General features: G+C 46.9%; 11 non-coding genes and 1 pseudogene across 11 annotated transcripts; all 12 read left to right on the top strand.

Moving 5' to 3' along the window:
- Nucleotides 1–2,641: 2,641 nt before the first annotated feature.
- Nucleotides 2,642–2,765, top strand: LOC141196412 (U2 spliceosomal RNA; annotated as a pseudogene).
- Nucleotides 2,766–3,888: 1,123 nt separating this feature from the next.
- On the top strand, nucleotides 3,889–4,079 carry LOC141194481 (U2 spliceosomal RNA). The gene has a single exon (XR_012267107.1). It is a non-coding gene; the product is annotated as a U2 spliceosomal RNA (small nuclear RNA).
- Nucleotides 4,080–5,203: 1,124 nt separating this feature from the next.
- Nucleotides 5,204–5,394, top strand: LOC141195572 (U2 spliceosomal RNA). Its single transcript, XR_012268156.1, has one exon. It is a non-coding gene; the product is annotated as a U2 spliceosomal RNA (small nuclear RNA).
- A 1,122-nt stretch (nucleotides 5,395–6,516) lies between these two features.
- LOC141195571 (U2 spliceosomal RNA) lies at nucleotides 6,517–6,707 on the top strand. Its single transcript, XR_012268155.1, has one exon. It is a non-coding gene; the product is annotated as a U2 spliceosomal RNA (small nuclear RNA).
- A 1,125-nt stretch (nucleotides 6,708–7,832) lies between these two features.
- On the top strand, nucleotides 7,833–8,023 carry LOC141195570 (U2 spliceosomal RNA). The gene has a single exon (XR_012268154.1). It is a non-coding gene; the product is annotated as a U2 spliceosomal RNA (small nuclear RNA).
- A 1,125-nt stretch (nucleotides 8,024–9,148) lies between these two features.
- Nucleotides 9,149–9,339, top strand: LOC141195568 (U2 spliceosomal RNA). Its single transcript, XR_012268152.1, has one exon. It is a non-coding gene; the product is annotated as a U2 spliceosomal RNA (small nuclear RNA).
- Nucleotides 9,340–10,463: 1,124 nt separating this feature from the next.
- On the top strand, nucleotides 10,464–10,654 carry LOC141195567 (U2 spliceosomal RNA). The gene has a single exon (XR_012268150.1). It is a non-coding gene; the product is annotated as a U2 spliceosomal RNA (small nuclear RNA).
- A 1,121-nt stretch (nucleotides 10,655–11,775) lies between these two features.
- LOC141195566 (U2 spliceosomal RNA) lies at nucleotides 11,776–11,966 on the top strand. Its single transcript, XR_012268149.1, has one exon. It is a non-coding gene; the product is annotated as a U2 spliceosomal RNA (small nuclear RNA).
- Nucleotides 11,967–13,085: 1,119 nt separating this feature from the next.
- LOC141195565 (U2 spliceosomal RNA) lies at nucleotides 13,086–13,276 on the top strand. Its single transcript, XR_012268148.1, has one exon. It is a non-coding gene; the product is annotated as a U2 spliceosomal RNA (small nuclear RNA).
- A 1,120-nt stretch (nucleotides 13,277–14,396) lies between these two features.
- On the top strand, nucleotides 14,397–14,587 carry LOC141195564 (U2 spliceosomal RNA). The gene has a single exon (XR_012268147.1). It is a non-coding gene; the product is annotated as a U2 spliceosomal RNA (small nuclear RNA).
- A 1,119-nt stretch (nucleotides 14,588–15,706) lies between these two features.
- LOC141195562 (U2 spliceosomal RNA) lies at nucleotides 15,707–15,897 on the top strand. The gene has a single exon (XR_012268146.1). It is a non-coding gene; the product is annotated as a U2 spliceosomal RNA (small nuclear RNA).
- A 1,120-nt stretch (nucleotides 15,898–17,017) lies between these two features.
- Nucleotides 17,018–17,208, top strand: LOC141195561 (U2 spliceosomal RNA). The gene has a single exon (XR_012268145.1). It is a non-coding gene; the product is annotated as a U2 spliceosomal RNA (small nuclear RNA).
- The last annotated feature ends 1,048 nt before the right edge of the window (nucleotides 17,209–18,256 follow it).

Below are 18,256 nucleotides of genomic sequence, written 5' to 3'. Positions count from 1 at the left end.
GGCAACCTGCTGTAAAAGGAAAATCACCTCTGCAAGACAATTTTCAATTACGTTAGTTCCTAGAGTTATTTTTGGGTGACTCTCATGTTTATCAATATCTACAATGATCAGTCCCTGTGCGGCCAGTTCGACTCTACCGATTTTGAGGGTCACCTCTTTAAATCCGATCTGTGGCACGGGCTGGCCATTGCTGGCGATGATACTCAAGTCGTCGTCAGGGTAGCGGGTAATATCCGAGTCATTCCAGTACTGCTTGAAGAGCACGTACGGGATGGTGGTGACCTGTGACCCGGTATCCAGTAGGGCACTCATGGGAATGCCATCCAGTACCACAGGCAAGACTGGACGTCCTCCCACATATCTGTCGCGCCAGTTCGATGGGCCTGGTGATCTTTTTCCTGGGGGTTGGCCCTCTACCCCAGGTTGTGCCCGTTTAAAGAACAGTACCTTTCCATATGTCCGGGTTGATTGCAGCGGCGGCAGATGGGTCGTCCGTCCTCGCTGTATCGGTCACTGGGTCTTCCTCTGGCCGGTGGGGTCCTCCTTGGTCGACGCCACGGGATGTCCTCCGGTCCGGATGCCAGCTGGATCTTCCCTGGGGTGGAAACCTGTAAAGACTGCACAGTTCGGGTTCGCGCAGCAACGCTCTTAACTAGCTCTTGGACCTGATGGTGTAGGTCTGGAGCCGGGTCATTGTCCAAAGCCTGCGCATCAGCTCCCACAGGCCCTGCCGACAAGGGCGCCGCCTCCTGGTGGTAAGTGATAGCTGGGCGCCTGTGGGTCACAACGCCACCCGGTGCTGGTTCTCGGAGCACCCGGATAGCTCTATCCTTGAACTGTGCAAAGTCCAGATGGGGATCCTGTAAGGCCATTGCCCGCAACTGGGTTCGGTGGGTATTGCAATATAAACCCTCTATAAATTGTTCAGTCAACAGCTTTATGGCCCTCAGGGCCTCTTGTAGGTTTAGTGCATAGTCCCTTATACTCTCATGCGCTCGCTGCTTGCACCCGTAGAATCTAAGCTTGATCTCGGCTGAGGTGCGGGTATCGAAGGTGTCCCTCAGCCGGGTTAGTTTCTCTGCGACAGTCCTCCTCCCAGGTGGCCAAGATTTTACTTCTCTTTTGGCTGCCCCGGTTAGTTGGGCCACCAGGATGCTCACTTTTTGCTCTTCTGTGAGGGGGTACACCTGGAAGAGGCTATCCAGCTTTTCTCTAAAGTCATGCAGGGTATGTGACTCCCCTGAGTACTGGGGTAGCCAAGCTGCTCCCGGGATATATGGCATGGTGAAGGGCATAACTGCAGCAGCGGTGGCGCTGGCGGGGGTCGAGGTAGTGAAGCTCTCCTCCGTATCCGACATCTTCCTCCCCCCTAGTGGACCGTGGCCTACCTTGCGATGATCCTCTTCCGTAGGCCGCGGCTCCGCAGTGGATCGTCAGGGTTGAGGACCTTCCGTCGCGCTCCTGTGACGTCGGCGTCTGCTGGGCTCCTTCCAGGACCTTACGCAACGTCCGGACGTGAGGCGGGGCTTCAGTTCTCGCGCGCTTTCGGAGTCCACGCCCCTCTTCTGAAGATGGCGCCGGATGGCGGGAATCTTCACCACTGGTAAGTTTGAAAAGTCTCTTTTTCAGGCACGCAGTACCCGGTGGTTGCGGGCACGAGATCCTGCCGACTACGCCAAAGTTGACGCGCCCCTGGGCCTGTGTCGCGCTGCGTGAGCTTACCCGGAGCCGGATCTGTTGAGGGTTGTAGTCTCGTGGCGGTGACCCGGTCCGTGCCCAGGGAGTCAAACTGGACGGCAGTCTGTTAGCGGTAAATGGTTGATGACTACGCCACCCGTTGAGTGCAGCCAGGGGGCTGCTGCTGCAGGGCAGACCGCTGAGGCCGATGGTAGGATTGTGCAGCGTGATAGTATAACCCCCAACGGGAGGGGTATGGCCTCAGGGCAGCCGACGTGGATGATGGGGGTAGCAGGAACCACTCAGAGACGGTACGGTGTAGTTCAGGGTCTTTACTGGTAACAACAAAAGACCCTCCCGGAGTACTTGCTAGCGGATGGGGCCTGGTCAGTCCTTGAGCAGATGGGATCTCCCCTGGCCAGGCGTAGTTGTAGGCCTCCCAAACTGACTGTACTCTTCTGGCTACCTTGCTAGGAGCTGATGTAAGTAGCCCACGTCCCTGAGTGTACCGTGTGGTGCTCACCCGTATGGCCGGTGACTCGGGGCCTTCTAATGGCTTCCGCTCCACGATGGCGGTGCTGGTCCCACGCGTGTCACCGTGCCTTCGGGCTTCTGGGCCAGAGGACCTGAAATCCCCTGCCTGACGGATTCTGCTGCTGGGTAGGAATTAGTCCCCACAGCCTCGGACTCCGGGTCCGGTAAAACGTCTTCTTAGTCAGGGCGAACTCTGCAGCTGCCAGCCCCTGACTCCTTGTAACTGCTGTTTCTTCCTATGCTGTCTCTACTTCTTCTCTTCTTCTACTCCTCACCCTGCCTCAGCCCCAGGTTTTTATAGGGGAAGTTCTTCCCCTCCCAAGACTGGGCAGGAGGTGTGGCATGCACAGGATCCCTGACCAAAGGACCTCCCACCTGCTCTCAGACATAACATTACGTTACTGTGGCAACCAGACCCCTGGGGTGTCACATCCCCTATCTGGGGACCATATATTAAATGGATTTTTAGAACAGGGAGATGGAAAAAGAGCTTGCTCTGTCCACTCCACGCATTGACCTGGTATTGCAGTATCTCCAGGACCGGTGCACCCCTTCTTTAATGCAGTTTCTAAAATCAGAAAGAATTGAATTCAATGCTTTTTGTTCATTTTGCTTGTTTGTCGGATTTTGGGATGGACTCTTTGGCTTTGCTTTTCTTCTCCTCATTGGATTTTTCATGTTAAAAGTTGCAGAAGCCAGATGACAAGCTCATTTTGGTTCAACTTCAGCAACTGTGCATTGCATTGCCATGTAATGTAATGTAATGCAATGCTATCTATCTAGCTCTCCCTCTATACTTCCTTTTGGATAAACAGACATATTAGGCAAGCATTTTGGAGCTTTCACCTAAATAACTACAGGTGGTGAGATAAGCTGCACAATATAATTGACCTTTCAGTATATTGTTGCACACACACCATCTATTTAGCAAATGCCCTTGTTATCAACAGCAGCCTTTTAAACTCACCTGAGCTAACAGGTATGTGAGCTGGTTACTCTGCTGCGCTTAAAATTTCTTTTTTGGTTTGCTACAATGCCTTTTCTGAAACGTTGTCTCCCTCTGCTGGAACACTGACTTCTTTCATTTAATGCCTGCAGACTATAAAAGAGAAACCAACCCAAAAAGTTTGGTTGATTAGTCTGTGGCATTCTTTTAAACTGTTGCTTATGGCGGTCTCTGTGAGCTTCTCAGTGACATTCAGCCATCCAGGTATCCCGCCTGCAGTAGACGGAATGTGGCAATGGAACGCTGGCTGCGCGTGTCATAATAGGCTCTGAGCCTTTATATACCTGCGCACAGCAGCAGCCACCTTCAGTCTGCTGCTGGACAGCCAGCAGCAGCAGCAGCAGGAGAGGTAATTAATCAGCAACCCTCCTGCTAAGGGTAGACAGCTGCTCGTTCCACCCCCCCCCCCCCGCCTTAATTGGTTCTCCTCCCTTCCAACGGTGTTGAGGCGGGTGGGAACAGCCGGGGGTTGAGGGTACTGTGCTAAAAGAGGTGGAGTTATGCAGATCTAAAACGCGTGGATTGCAGCAGCAGCAAGCCGAAAAGTGCAGGCATGTGAGGTATCTAGAGGTTGACAGCATGTCTTCTTAACGGGAGTCCAGGTGGCCATCTCCACAAATGGACTTTTCAGAATCCTTGGGTGGCACCGTAGTCGGAAACCAATTCTGGTTATCGCTTCTCGGCCTTTTGGCTAAGATCAAGTGTAGTATCTGTTCTTATCAGTTTAATATCTGATACGTCCCCTATCTGGGGACTATATATTAAATGGATTTTTAGAACAGGGAGATGGAAAAAGAGCTTGCTCTGTCCACTCCACGCATTGACCTGGTATTGCATTATCTCCAGGACCGGTGCACCCCTTCTTTAATGCAGTTTCTAAAATCAGAAAGAATTGAATTCAATGCTTTTTGTTCATTTTGCTTGTTTGTCGGATTTTGGGATGGACTCTTTGGCTTTGCTTTTCTTCTCCTCATTGGATTTTTCATGTTAAAAGTTGCAGAAGCCAGATGACAAGCTCATTTTGGTTCAACTTCAGCAACTGTGCATTGCATTGCCATGTAATGTAATGTAATGCAATGCTATCTATCTAGCTCTCCCTCTATACTTCCTTTTGGATAAACAGACATATTAGGCAAGCATTTTGGAGCTTTCACCTAAATAACTACAGGTGGTGAGATAAGCTGCACAATATAATTGACCTTTCAGTATATTGTTGCACACACACCATCTATTTAGCAAATGCCCTTGTTATCAACAGCAGCCTTTTAAACTCACCTGAGCTAACAGGTATGTGAGCTGGTTACTCTGCTGCGCTTAAAATTTCTTTTTTGGTTTGCTACAATGCCTTTTCTGAAACGTTGTCTCCCTCTGCTGGAACACTGACTTCTTTCATTTAATGCCTGCAGACTATAAAAGAGAAACCAACCCAAAAAGTTTGGTTGATTAGTCTGTGGCATTCTTTTAAACTGTTGCTTATGGCGGTCTCTGTGAGCTTCTCAGTGACATTCAGCCATCCAGGTATCCCGCCTGCAGTAGACGGAATGTGGCAATGGAACGCTGGCTGCGCGTGTCATAATAGGCTCTGAGCCTTTATATACCTGCGCACAGCAGCAGCCACCTTCAGTCTGCTGCTGGACAGCCAGCAGCAGCAGCAGCAGGAGAGGTAATTAATCAGCAACCCTCCTGCTAAGGGTAGACAGCTGCTCGTTCCACCCCCCCACCCCCCGCCTTAATTGGTTCTCCTCCCTTCCAACGGTGTTGAGGCGGGTGGGAACAGCCGGGGGTTGAGGGTACTGTGCTAAAAGAGGTGGAGTTATGCAGATCTAAAACGCGTGGATTGCAGCAGCAGCAAGCCGAAAAGTGCAGGCATGTGAGGGATCTAGAGGTTGACAGCATGTCTTCTTAACGGGAGTCCAGGTGGCCATCTCCACAAATGGACTTTTCAGAATCCTTGGGTGGCACCGTAGTCGGAAACCAATTCTGGTTATCGCTTCTCGGCCTTTTGGCTAAGATCAAGTGTAGTATCTGTTCTTATCAGTTTAATATCTGATACGTCCCCTATCTGGGGACCATATATTAAATGGATTTTTAGAACAGGGAGATGGAAAAAGAGCTTGCTCTGTCCACTCCACGCATTGACCTGGTATTGCAGTATCTCCAGGACCGGTGCACCCCTTCTTTAATGCAGTTTCTAAAATCAGAAAGAATTGAATTCAATGCTTTTTGTTCATTTTGCTTGTTTGTCGGATTTTGGGATGGACTCTTTGGCTTTGCTTTTCTTCTCCTCATTGGATTTTTCATGTTAAAAGTTGCAGAAGCCAGATGACAAGCTCATTTTGGTTCAACTTCAGCAACTGTGCATTGCATTGCCATGTAATGTAATGTAATGCAATGCTATCTATCTAGCTCTCCCTCTATACTTCCTTTTGGATAAACAGACATATTAGGCAAGCATTTTGGAGCTTTCACCTAAATAACTACAGGTGGTGAGATAAGCTGCACAATATAATTGACCTTTCAGTATATTGTTGCACACACACCATCTATTTAGCAAATGCCCTTGTTATCAACAGCAGCCTTTTAAACTCACCTGAGCTAACAGGTATGTGAGCTGGTTACTCTGCTGCGCTTAAAATTTCTTTTTTGGTTTGCTACAATGCCTTTTCTGAAACGTTGTCTCCCTCTGCTGGAACACTGACTTCTTTCATTTAATGCCTGCAGACTATAAAAGAGAAACCAACCCAAAAAGTTTGGTTGATTAGTCTGTGGCATTCTTTTAAACTGTTGCTTATGGCGGTCTCTGTGAGCTTCTCAGTGACATTCAGCCATCCAGGTATCCCGCCTGCAGTAGACGGAATGTGGCAATGGAACGCTGGCTGCGCGTGTCATAATAGGCTCTGAGCCTTTATATACCTGCGCACAGCAGCAGCCACCTTCAGTCTGCTGCTGGACAGCCAGCAGCAGCAGCAGCAGGAGAGGTAATTAATCAGCAACCCTCCTGCTAAGGGTAGACAGCTGCTCGTTCCACCCCCCCCCCCCGCCTTAATTGGTTCTCCTCCCTTCCAACGGTGTTGAGGCGGGTGGGAACAGCCGGGGGTTGAGGGTACTGTGCTAAAAGAGGTGGAGTTATGCAGATCTAAAACGCGTGGATTGCAGCAGCAGCAAGCCGAAAAGTGCAGGCATGTGAGGGATCTAGAGGTTGACAGCATGTCTTCTTAACGGGAGTCCAGGTGGCCATCTCCACAAATGGACTTTTCAGAATCCTTGGGTGGCACCGTAGTCGGAAACCAATTCTAGTTATCGCTTCTCGGCCTTTTGGCTAAGATCAAGTGTAGTATCTGTTCTTATCAGTTTAATATCTGATACGTCCCCTATCTGGGGACCATATATTAAATGGATTTTTAGAACAGGGAGATGGAAAAAGAGCTTGCTCTGTCCACTCCACGCATTGACCTGGTATTGCAGTATCTCCAGGACCGGTGCACCCCTTCTTTAATGCAGTTTCTAAAATCAGAAAGAATTGAATTCAATGCTTTTTGTTCATTTTGCTTGTTTGTCGGATTTTGGGATGGACTCTTTGGCTTTGCTTTTCTTCTCCTCATTGGATTTTTCATGTTAAAAGTTGCAGAAGCCAGATGACAAGCTCATTTTGGTTCAACTTCAGCAACTGTGCATTGCATTGCCATGTAATGTAATGTAATGCAATGCTATCTATCTAGCTCTCCCTCTATACTTCCTTTTGGATAAACAGACATATTAGGCAAGCATTTTGGAGCTTTCACCTAAATAACTACAGGTGGTGAGATAAGCTGCACAATATAATTGACCTTTCAGTATATTGTTGCACACACACCATCTATTTAGCAAATGCCCTTGTTATCAACAGCAGCCTTTTAAACTCACCTGAGCTAACAGGTATGTGAGCTGGTTACTCTGCTGCGCTTAAAATTTCTTTTTTGGTTTGCTACAATGCCTTTTCTGAAACGTTGTCTCCCTCTGCTGGAACACTGACTTCTTTCATTTAATGCCTGCAGACGATAAAAGAGAAACCAACCCAAAAAGTTTGGTTGATTAGTCTGTGGCATTCTTTTAAACTGTTGCTTATGGCGGTCTCTGTGAGCTTCTCAGTGACATTCAGCCATCCAGGTATCCCGCCTGCAGTAGACGGAATGTGGCAATGGAACGCTGGCTGCGCGTGTCATAATAGGCTCTGAGCCTTTATATACCTGCGCACAGCAGCAGCCACCTTCAGTCTGCTGCTGGACAGCCAGCAGCAGCAGCAGCAGGAGAGGTACTTAATCAGCAACCCTCCTGCTAAGGGTAGACAGCTGCTCGTTCCACCCCCCCCCCCCCCCGCCTTAATTGGTTCTCCTCCCTTCCAACGGTGTTGAGGCGGGTGGGAACAGCCGGGGGTTGAGGGTACTGTGCTAAAAGAGGTGGAGTTATGCAGATCTAAAACGCGTGGATTGCAGCAGCAGCAAGCCGAAAAGTGCAGGCATGTGAGGGATCTAGAGGTTGACAGCATGTCTTCTTAACGGGAGTCCAGGTGGCCATCTCCACAAATGGACTTTTCAGAATCCTTGGGTGGCACCGTAGTCGGAAACCAATTCTGGTTATCGCTTCTCGGCCTTTTGGCTAAGATCAAGTGTAGTATCTGTTCTTATCAGTTTAATATCTGATACGTCCCCTATCTGGGGACCATATATTAAATGGATTTTTAGAACAGGGAGATGGAAAAAGAGCTTGCTCTGTCCACTCCACGCATTGACCTGGTATTGCAGTATCTCCAGGACCGGTGCACCCCTTCTTTAATGCAGTTTCTAAAATCAGAAAGAATTGAATTCAATGCTTTTTGTTCATTTTGCTTGTTTGTTGGATTTTGGGATGGACTCTTTGGCTTTGCTTTTCTTCTCCTCATTGGATTTTTCATGTTCAAAGTTGCAGAAGCCAGATGACAAGCTCATTTTGGTTCAACTTCAGCAACTGTGCATTGCATTGCCATGTAATGTAATGTAATGCAATGCTATCTATCTAGCTCTCCCTCTATACTTCCTTTTGGATAAACAGACATATTAGGCAAGCATTTTGGAGCTTTCACCTAAATAACTACAGGTGGTGAGATAAGCTGCACAATATAATTGACCTTTCAGTATATTGTTGCACACACACCATCTATTTAGCAAATGCCCTTGTTATCAACAGCAGCCTTTTAAACTCACCTGAGCTAACAGGTATGTGAGCTGGTTACTCTGCTGCGCTTAAAATTTCTTTTTTGGTTTGCTACAATGCCTTTTCTGAAACGTTGTCTCCCTCTGCTGGAACACTGACTTCTTTCATTTAATGCCTGCAGACTATAAAAGAGAAACCAACCCAAAAAGTTTGGTTGATTAGTCTGTGGCATTCTTTTAAACTGTTGCTTATGGCGGTCTCTGTGAGCTTCTCAGTGACATTCAGCCATCCAGGTATCCCGCCTGCAGTAGACGGAATGTGGCAATGGAACGCTGGCTGCGCGTGTCATAATAGGCTCTGAGCCTTTATATACCTGCGCACAGCAGCAGCCACCTTCAGTCTGCTGCTGGACAGCCAGCAGCAGCAGCAGCAGGAGAGGTAATTAATCAGCAACCCTCCTGCTAAGGGTAGACAGCTGCTCGTTCCACCCCCCCCCCCCCCCGCCTTAATTGGTTCTCCTCCCTTCCAACGGTGTTGAGGCGGGTGGGAACAGCCGGGGGTTGAGGGTACTGTGCTAAAAGAGGTGGAGTTATGCAGATCTAAAACGCGTGGATTGCAGCAGCAGCAAGCCGAAAAGTGCAGGCATGTGAGGGATCTAGAGGTTGACAGCATGTCTTCTTAACGGGAGTCCAGGTGGCCATCTCCACAAATGGACTTTTCAGAATCCTTGGGTGGCACCGTAGTCGGAAACCAATTCTGGTTATCGCTTCTCGGCCTTTTGGCTAAGATCAAGTGTAGTATCTGTTCTTATCAGTTTAATATCTGATACGTCCCCTATCTGGGGACCATATATTAAATGGATTTTTAGAACAGGGAGATGGAAAAAGAGCTTGCTCTGTCCACTCCACGCATTGACCTGGTATTGCAGTATCTCCAGGACCGGTGCACCCCTTCTTTAATGCAGTTTCTAAAATCAGAAAGAATTGAATTCAATGCTTTTTGTTCATTTTGCTTGTTTGTTGGATTTTGGGATGGACTCTTTGGCTTTGCTTTTCTTCTCCTCATTGGATTTTTCATGTTCAAAGTTGCAGAAGCCAGATGACAAGCTCATTTTGGTTCAACTTCAGCAACTGTGCATTGCATTGCCATGTAATGTAATGTAATGCAATGCTATCTATCTAGCTCTCCCTCTATACTTCCTTTTGGATAAACAGACATATTAGGCAAGCATTTTGGAGCTTTCACCTAAATAACTACAGGTGGTGAGATAAGCTGCACAATATAATTGACCTTTCAGTATATTGTTGCACACACACCATCTATTTAGCAAATGCCCTTGTTATCAACAGCAGCCTTTTAAACTCACCTGAGCTAACAGGTATGTGAGCTGGTTACTCTGCTGCGCTTAAAATTTCTTTTTTGGTTTGCTACAATGCCTTTTCTGAAACGTTGTCTCCCTCTGCTGGAACACTGACTTCTTTCATTTAATGCCTGCAGACTATAAAAGAGAAACCAACCCAAAAAGTTTGGTTGATTAGTCTGTGGCATTCTTTTAAACTGTTGCTTATGGCGGTCTCTGTGAGCTTCTCAGTGACATTCAGCCATCCAGGTATCCCGCCTGCAGTAGACGGAATGTGGCAATGGAACGCTGGCTGCGCGTGTCATAATAGGCTCTGAGCCTTTATATACCTGCGCACAGCAGCAGCCACCTTCAGTCTGCTGCTGGACAGCCAGCAGCAGCAGCAGCAGGAGAGGTAATTAATCAGCAACCCTCCTGCTAAGGGTAGACAGCTGCTCGTTCCACCCCCCCACCCCCCGCCTTAATTGGTTCTCCTCCCTTCCAACGGTGTTGAGGCGGGTGGGAACAGCCGGGGGTTGAGGGTACTGTGCTAAAAGAGGTGGAGTTATGCAGATCTAAAACGCGTGGATTGCAGCAGCAGCAAGCCGAAAAGTGCAGGCATGTGAGGGATCTAGAGGTTGACAGCATGTCTTCTTAACGGGAGTCCAGGTGGCCATCTCCACAAATGGACTTTTCAGAATCCTTGGGTGGCACCGTAGTCGGAAACCAATTCTGGTTATCGCTTCTCGGCCTTTTGGCTAAGATCAAGTGTAGTATCTGTTCTTATCAGTTTAATATCTGATACGTCCCCTATCTGGGGACCATATATTAAATGGATTTTTAGAACAGGGAGATGGAAAAAGAGCTTGCTCTGTCCACTCCACGCATTGACCTGGTATTGCAGTATCTCCAGGACCGGTGCACCCCTTCTTTAATGCAGTTTCTAAAATCAGAAAGAATTGAATTCAATGCTTTTTGTTCATTTTGCTTGTTTGTCGGATTTTGGGATGGACTCTTTGGCTTTGCTTTTCTTCTCCTCATTGGATTTTTCATGTTAAAAGTTGCAGAAGCCAGATGACAAGCTCATTTTGGTTCAACTTCAGCAACTGTGCATTGCATTGCCATGTAATGTAATGTAATGCAATGCTATCTATCTAGCTCTCCCTCTATACTTCCTTTTGGATAAACAGACATATTAGGCAAGCATTTTGGAGCTTTCACCTAAATAACTACAGGTGGTGAGATAAGCTGCACAATATAATTGACCTTTCAGTATATTGTTGCACACACACCATCTATTTAGCAAATACCCTTGTTATCAACAGCAGCCTTTTAAACTCACCTGAGCTAACAGGTATGTGAGCTGGTTACTCTGCTGCGCTTAAAATTTCTTTTTTGGTTTGCTACAATGCCTTTTCTGAAACGTTGTCTCCCTCTGCTGGAACACTGACTTCTTTCATTTAATGCCTGCAGACTATAAAAGAGAAACCAACCCAAAAAGTTTGGTTGATTAGTCTGTGGCATTCTTTTAAACTGTTGCTTATGGCGGTCTCTGTGAGCTTCTCAGTGACATTCAGCCATCCAGGTATCCCGCCTGCAGTAGACGGAATGTGGCAATGGAACGCTGGCTGCGCGTGTCATAATAGGCTCTGAGCCTTTATATACCTGCGCACAGCAGCAGCCACCTTCAGTCTGCTGCTGGACAGCCAGCAGCAGCAGCAGCAGGAGAGGTAATTAATCAGCAACCCTCCTGCTAAGGGTAGACAGCTGCTCGTTCCACCCCCCCCCCCGCCTTAATTGGTTCTCCTCCCTTCCAACGGTGTTGAGGCGGGTGGGAACAGCCGGGGGTTGAGGGTACTGTGCTAAAAGAGGTGGAGTTATGCAGATCTAAAACGCGTGGATTGCAGCAGCAGCAAGCCGAAAAGTGCAGGCATGTGAGGGATCTAGAGGTTGACAGCATGTCTTCTTAACGGGAGTCCAGGTGGCCATCTCCACAAATGGACTTTTCAGAATCCTTGGGTGGCACCGCAGTCGGAAACCAATTCTGGTTATCGCTTCTCGGCCTTTTGGCTAAGATCAAGTGTAGTATCTGTTCTTATCAGTTTAATATCTGATACGTCCCCTATCTGGGGACCATATATTAAATGGATTTTTAGAACAGGGAGATGGAAAAAGAGCTTGCTCTGTCCACTCCACGCATTGACCTGGTATTGCAGTATCTCCAGGACCGGTGCACCCCTTCTTTAATGCAGTTTCTAAAATCAGAAAGAATTGAATTCAATGCTTTTTGTTCATTTTGCTTGTTTGTCGGATTTTGGGATGGACTCTTTGGCTTTGCTTTTCTTCTCCTCATTGGATTTTTCATGTTAAAAGTTGCAGAAGCCAGATGACAAGCTCATTTTGGTTCAACTTCAGCAACTGTGCATTGCATTGCCATGTAATGTAATGTAATGCAATGCTATCTATCTAGCTCTCCCTCTATACTTCCTTTTGGATAAACAGACATATTAGGCAAGCATTTTGGAGCTTTCACCTAAATAACTACAGGTGGTGAGATAAGCTGCACAATATAATTGACCTTTCAGTATATTGTTGCACACACACCATCTATTTAGCAAATGCCCTTGTTATCAACAGCAGCCTTTTAAAATCACCTGAGCTAACAGGTATGTGAGCTGGTTACTCTGCTGCGCTTAAAATTTCTTTTTTGGTTTGCTACAATGCCTTTTTTGAAACGTTGTCTCCCTCTGCTGGAACACTGACTTCTTTCATTTAATGCCTGCAGACTATAAAAGAGAAACCAACCCAAAAAGTTTGGTTGATTAGTCTGTGGCATTCTTTTAAACTGTTGCTTATGGCGGTCTCTGTGAGCTTCTCAGTGACATTCAGCCATCCAGGTATCCCGCCTGCAGTAGAAGGAATGTGGCAATGGAACGCTGGCTGCGCGTGTCATAATAGGCTCTGAGCCTTTATATACCTGCGCACAGCAGCAGCCACCTTCAGTCTGCTGCTTGACAGCCAGCAGCAGCAGCAGGAGAGGTAATTAATCAGCAACCCTCCTGCTAAGGGTAGACAGCTGCTCGTTCCACCCCCCCCCCCCGCCTTAATTGGTTCTCCTCCCTTCCAACGGTGTTGAGGAGGGTGGGAACAGCCGGGGGTTGAGGGTACTGTGCTAAAAGAGGTGGAGTTATGCAGATCTAAAACGCGTGGATTGCAGCAGCAGCAAGCCGAAAAGTGCAGGCATGTGAGGGATCTAGAGGTTGACAGCATGTCTTCTTAACGGGAGTCCAGGTGGCCATCTCCACAAATGGACTTTTCAGAATCCTTGGGTGGCACCGTAGTCGGAAACCAATTCTGGTTATCGCTTCTCGGCCTTTTGGCTAAGATCAAGTGTAGTATCTGTTCTTATCAGTTTAATATCTGATACGTCCCCTATCTGGGGACCATATATTAAATGGATTTTTAGAACAGGGAGATGGAAAAAGAGCTTGCTCTGTCCACTCCACGCATTGACCTGGTATTGCAGTATCTCCAGGACCGGTGCACCCCTTCTTTAATGCAGTTTCTAAAATCAGAAAGAATTGAATTCAATGCTTTTTGTTCATTTTGCTTGTTTGTCGGATTTTGGGATGGACTCTTTGGCTTTGCTTTTCTTCTCCTCATTGGATTTTTCATGTTAAAAGTTGCAGAAGCCAGATGACAAGCTCATTTTGGTTCAACTTCAGCAACTGTGCATTGCATTGCCATGTAATGTAATGTAATGCAATGCTATCTATCTAGCTCTCCCTCTATACTTCCTTTTGGATAAACAGACATATTAGGCAAGCATTTTGGAGCTTTCACCTAAATAACTACAGGTGGTGAGATAAGCTGCACAATATAATTGACCTTTCAGTATATTGTTGCACACACACCATCTATTTAGCAAATGCCCTTGTTATCAACAGCAGCCTTTTAAACTCACCTGAGCTAACAGGTGTGTGAGCTGGTTACTCTGCTGCGCTTAAAATTTCTTTTTTGGTTTGCTACAATGCCTTTTCTGAAACGTTGTCTCCCTCTGCTGGAACACTGACTTCTTTCATTTAATGCCTGCAGACTATAAAAGAGAAACCAACCCAAAAAGTTTGCTTGATTAGTCTGTGGCATTCTTTTAAACTGTTGCTTATGGCGGTCTCTGTGAGCTTCTCAGTGACATTCAGCCATCCAGGTATCCCGCCTGCAGTAGACGGAATGTGGCAATGGAACGCTGGCTGCGCGTGTCATAATAGGCTCTGAGCCTTTATATACCTGCGCACAGCAGCAGCCACCTTCAGTCTGCTGCTGGACAGCCAGCAGCAGCAGCAGGAGAGGTAATTAATCAGCAACCCTCCTGCTAAGGGTAGACAGCTGCTCGTTCCACCCCCCCCCCCCCGCCTTAATTGGTTCTCCTCCCTTCCAACGGTGTTGAGGCGGGTGGGAACAGCCGGGGGTTGAGGGTACTGTGCTAAAAGAGGTGGAGTTATGCAGATCTAAAACGCGTGGATTGCAGCAGCAGCAAGCCGAAAAGTGCAGGCATGTGAGGGATCTAGAGGTTGACAGCATGTCTTCTTAACGGGAGTCCAGGTGGCCATCTCCACAAATGGACTTTTCAGAATCCTTGGGTGGCACCGTAGTCGGAAACCAATTCTGGTTATCGCTTCTCGGCCTTTTGGCTAAGATCAAGTGTAGTATCTGTTCTTATCAGTTTAATATCTGATACGTCCCCTATCTGGGGACCATATATTAAATGGATTTTTAGAACAGGGAGATGGAAAAAGAGCTTGCTCTGTCCACTCCACGCATTGACCTGGTATTGCAGTATCTCCAGGACCGGTGCACCCCTTCTTTAATGCAGTTTCTAAAATCAGAAAGAATTGAATTCAATGCTTTTTGTTCATTTTGCTTGTTTGTCGGATTTTGGGATGGACTCTTTGGCTTTGCTTTTCTTCTCCTCATTGGATTTTTCATGTTAAAAGTTGCAGAAGCCAGATGACAAGCTCATTTTGGTTCAACTTCAGCAACTGTGCATTGCATTGCCATGTAATGTAATGTAATGCAATGCTATCTATCTAGCTCTCCCTCTATACTTCCTTTTGGATAAACAAACATATTAGGCAAGCATTTTGGAGCTTTCACCTAAATAACTACAGGTGGTGAGATAAGCTGCACAATATAATTGACCTTTCAGTATATTGTTGCACACACACCATCTATTTAGCAAATGCCCTTGTTATCAACAGCAGCCTTTTAAACTCACCTGAGCTAACAGGTATGTGAGCTGGTTACTCTGCTGCGCTTAAAATTTCTTTTTTGGTTTGCTACAATGCCTTTTCTGAAACGTTGTCTCCCTCTGCTGGAACACTGACTTCTTTCATTTAATGCCTGCAGACTATAAAAGAGAAACCAACCCAAAAAGTTTGGTTGATTAGTCTGTGGCATTCTTTTAAACTGTTGCTTATGGCGGTCTCTGTGAGCTTCTCAGTGACATTCAGCCATCCAGGTATCCCGCCTGCAGTAGACGGAATGTGGCAATGGAACGCTGGCTGCGCGTGTCATAATAGGCTCTGAGCCTTTATATACCTGCGCACAGCAGCAGCCACCTTCAGTCTGCTGCTGGACAGCCAGCAGCAGCAGCAGCAGGAGAGGTAATTAATCAGCAACCCTCCTGCTAAGGGTAGACAGCTGCTCGTTCCACCCCCCCCCGCCTTAATTGGTTCTCGTCCCTTCCAACGGTGTTGAGGCGGGTGGGAACAGCCGGGGGTTGAGGGTACTGTGCTAAAAGAGGTGGAGTTATGCAGATCTAAAACGCGTGGATTGCAGCAGCAGCAAGCCGAAAAGTGCAGGCATGTGAGGGATCTAGAGGTTGACAGCATGTCTTCTTAACGGGAGTCCAGGTGGCCATCTCCACAAATGGACTTTTCAGAATCCTTGGGTGGCACCGTAGTCGGAAACCAATTCTGGTTATCGCTTCTCGGCCTTTTGGCTAAGATCAAGTGTAGTATCTGTTCTTATCAGTTTAATATCTGATACGTCCCCTATCTGGGGACCATATATTAAATGGATTTTTAGAACAGGGAGATGGAAAAAGAGCTTGCTCTGTCCACTCCACGCATTGACCTGGTATTGCAGTATCTCCAGGACCGGTGCACCCCTTCTTTAATGCAGTTTCTAAAATCAGAAAGAATTGAATTCAATGCTTTTTGTTCATTTTGCTTGTTTGTCGGATTTTGGGATGGACTCTTTGGCTTTGCTTTTCTTCTCCTCATTGGATTTTTCATGTTAAAAGTTGCAGAAGCCAGATGACAAGCTCATTTTGGTTCAACTTCAGCAACTGTGCATTGCATTGCCATGTAATGTAATGTAATGCAATGCTATCTATCTAGCTCTCCCTCTATACTTCCTTTTGGATAAACAGACATATTAGGCAAGCATTTTGGAGCTTTCACCTAAATAACTACAGGTGGTGAGATAAGCTGCACAATATAATTGACCTTTCAGTATATTGTTGCACACACACCATCTATTTAGCAAATGCCCTTGTTATCAACAGCAGCCTTTTAAACTCACCTGAGCTAACAGATATGTGAGCTGGTTACTCTGCTGCGCTTAAAATTTCTTTTTTGGTTTGCTACAATGCCTTTTCTGAAACGTTGTCTCCCTCTGCTGGAACACTGACTTCTTTCATTTAATGCCTGCAGACTATAAAAGAGAAACCAACCCAAAAAGTTTGGTTGATTAGTCTGTGGCATTCTTTTAAACTGTTGCTTATGGCGGTCTCTGTGAGCTTCTCAGTGACATTCAGCCATCCAGGTATCCCGCCTGCAGTAGACGGAATGTGGCAATGGAACGCTGGCTGCGCGTGTCATAATAGGCTCTGAGCCTTTATATACCTGCGCACAGCAGCAGCCACCTTCAGTCTGCTGCTGGACAGCCAGCAGCAGCAGCAGCAGGAGAGGTAATTAATCAGCAACCCTCCTGCTAAGGGTAGACAGCTGCTCGTTCCACCCCCCCCCCGCCTTAATTGGTTCTCCTCCCTTCCAACGGTGTTGAGGCGGGTGGGAACAGCCGGGGGTTGAGGGTACTGTGCTAAAAGAGGTGGAGTTATGCAGATCTAAAACGCGTGGATTGCAGCAGCAGCAAGCCGAAAAGTGCAGGCATGTGAGGGATCTAGAGGTTGACAGCATGTCTTCTTAACGGGAGTCCAGGTGGCCATCTCCACAAATGGACTTTTCAGAATCCTTGGGTGGCACCGTAGTCGGAAACCAATTCTGGTTATCGCTTCTCGGCCTTTTGGCTAAGATCAAGTGTAGTATCTGTTCTTATCAGTTTAATATCTGATACGTCCCCTATCTGGGGACCATATATTAAATGGATTTTTAGAACAGGGAGATGGAAAAAGAGCTTGCTCTGTCCACTCCACGCATTGACCTGGTATTGCAGTATCTCCAGGACCGGTGCACCCCTTCTTTAATGCAGTTTCTAAAATCAGAAAGAATTGAATTCAATGCTTTTTGTTCATTTTGCTTGTTTGTCGGATTTTGGGATGGACTCTTTGGCTTTGCTTTTCTTCTCCTCATTGGATTTTTCATGTTAAAAGTTGCAGAAGCCAGATGACAAGCTCATTTTGGTTCAACTTCAGCAACTGTGCATTGCATTGCCATGTAATGTAATGTAATGCAATGCTATCTATCTAGCTCTCCCTCTATACTTCCTTTTGGATAAACAGACATATTAGGCAAGCATTTTGGAGCTTTCACCTAAATAACTACAGGTGGTGAGATAAGCTGCACAATATAATTGACCTTTCAGTATATTGTTGCACACACACCATCTATTTAGCAAATGCCCTTGTTATCAACAGCAGCCTTTTAAACTCACCTGAGCTAACAGGTATGTGAGCTGGTTACTCTGCTGCGCTTAAAATTTCTTTTTTGGTTTGCTACAATGCCTTTTCTGAAACGTTGTCTCCCTCTGCTGGAACACTGACTTCTTTCATTTAATGCCTGCAGACTATAAAAGAGAAACCAACCCAAAAAGTTTGGTTGATTAGTCTGTGGCATTCTTTTAAACTGTTGCTTATGGCGGTCTCTGTGAGCTTCTCAGTGACATTCAGCCATCCAGGTATCCCGCCTGCAGTAGACGGAATGTGGCAATGGAACGCTGGCTGCGCGTGTCATAATAGGCTCTGAGCCTTTATATACCTGCGCACAGCAGCAGCCACCTTCAGTCTGCTGCTGGACAGCCAGCAGCAGCAGCAGCAGCAGGAGAGGTAATTAATCAGCAACCCTCCTGCTAAGGGTAGACAGCTGCTCGTTCCACCCCCCCCCCCGCCGTAATTGGTTCTCCTCCCTTCCAACGGTGTTGAGGCGGGTGGGAACAGCCGGGGGTTGAGGGTACTGTGCTAAAAGAGGTGGAGTTATGCAGATCTAAAACGCGTGGATTGCAGCAGCAGCAAGCCGAAAAGTGCAGGCATGTGAGGGATCTAGAGGTTGACAGCATGTCTTCTTAACGGG

The sequence above is a fragment of the Phyllobates terribilis genome, unplaced genomic scaffold (genome assembly GCF_046119375.1).
Source record: "Phyllobates terribilis strain yellow unplaced genomic scaffold, ASM4611937v1 Scaffold_74__1_contigs__length_7073193, whole genome shotgun sequence".
NCBI lineage: Eukaryota > Metazoa > Chordata > Amphibia > Anura > Dendrobatidae > Phyllobates > Phyllobates terribilis.
The sequence above is the reverse complement of the archived record's forward strand: the minus strand, read 5'-3'. Positions and strand labels throughout refer to the sequence as shown.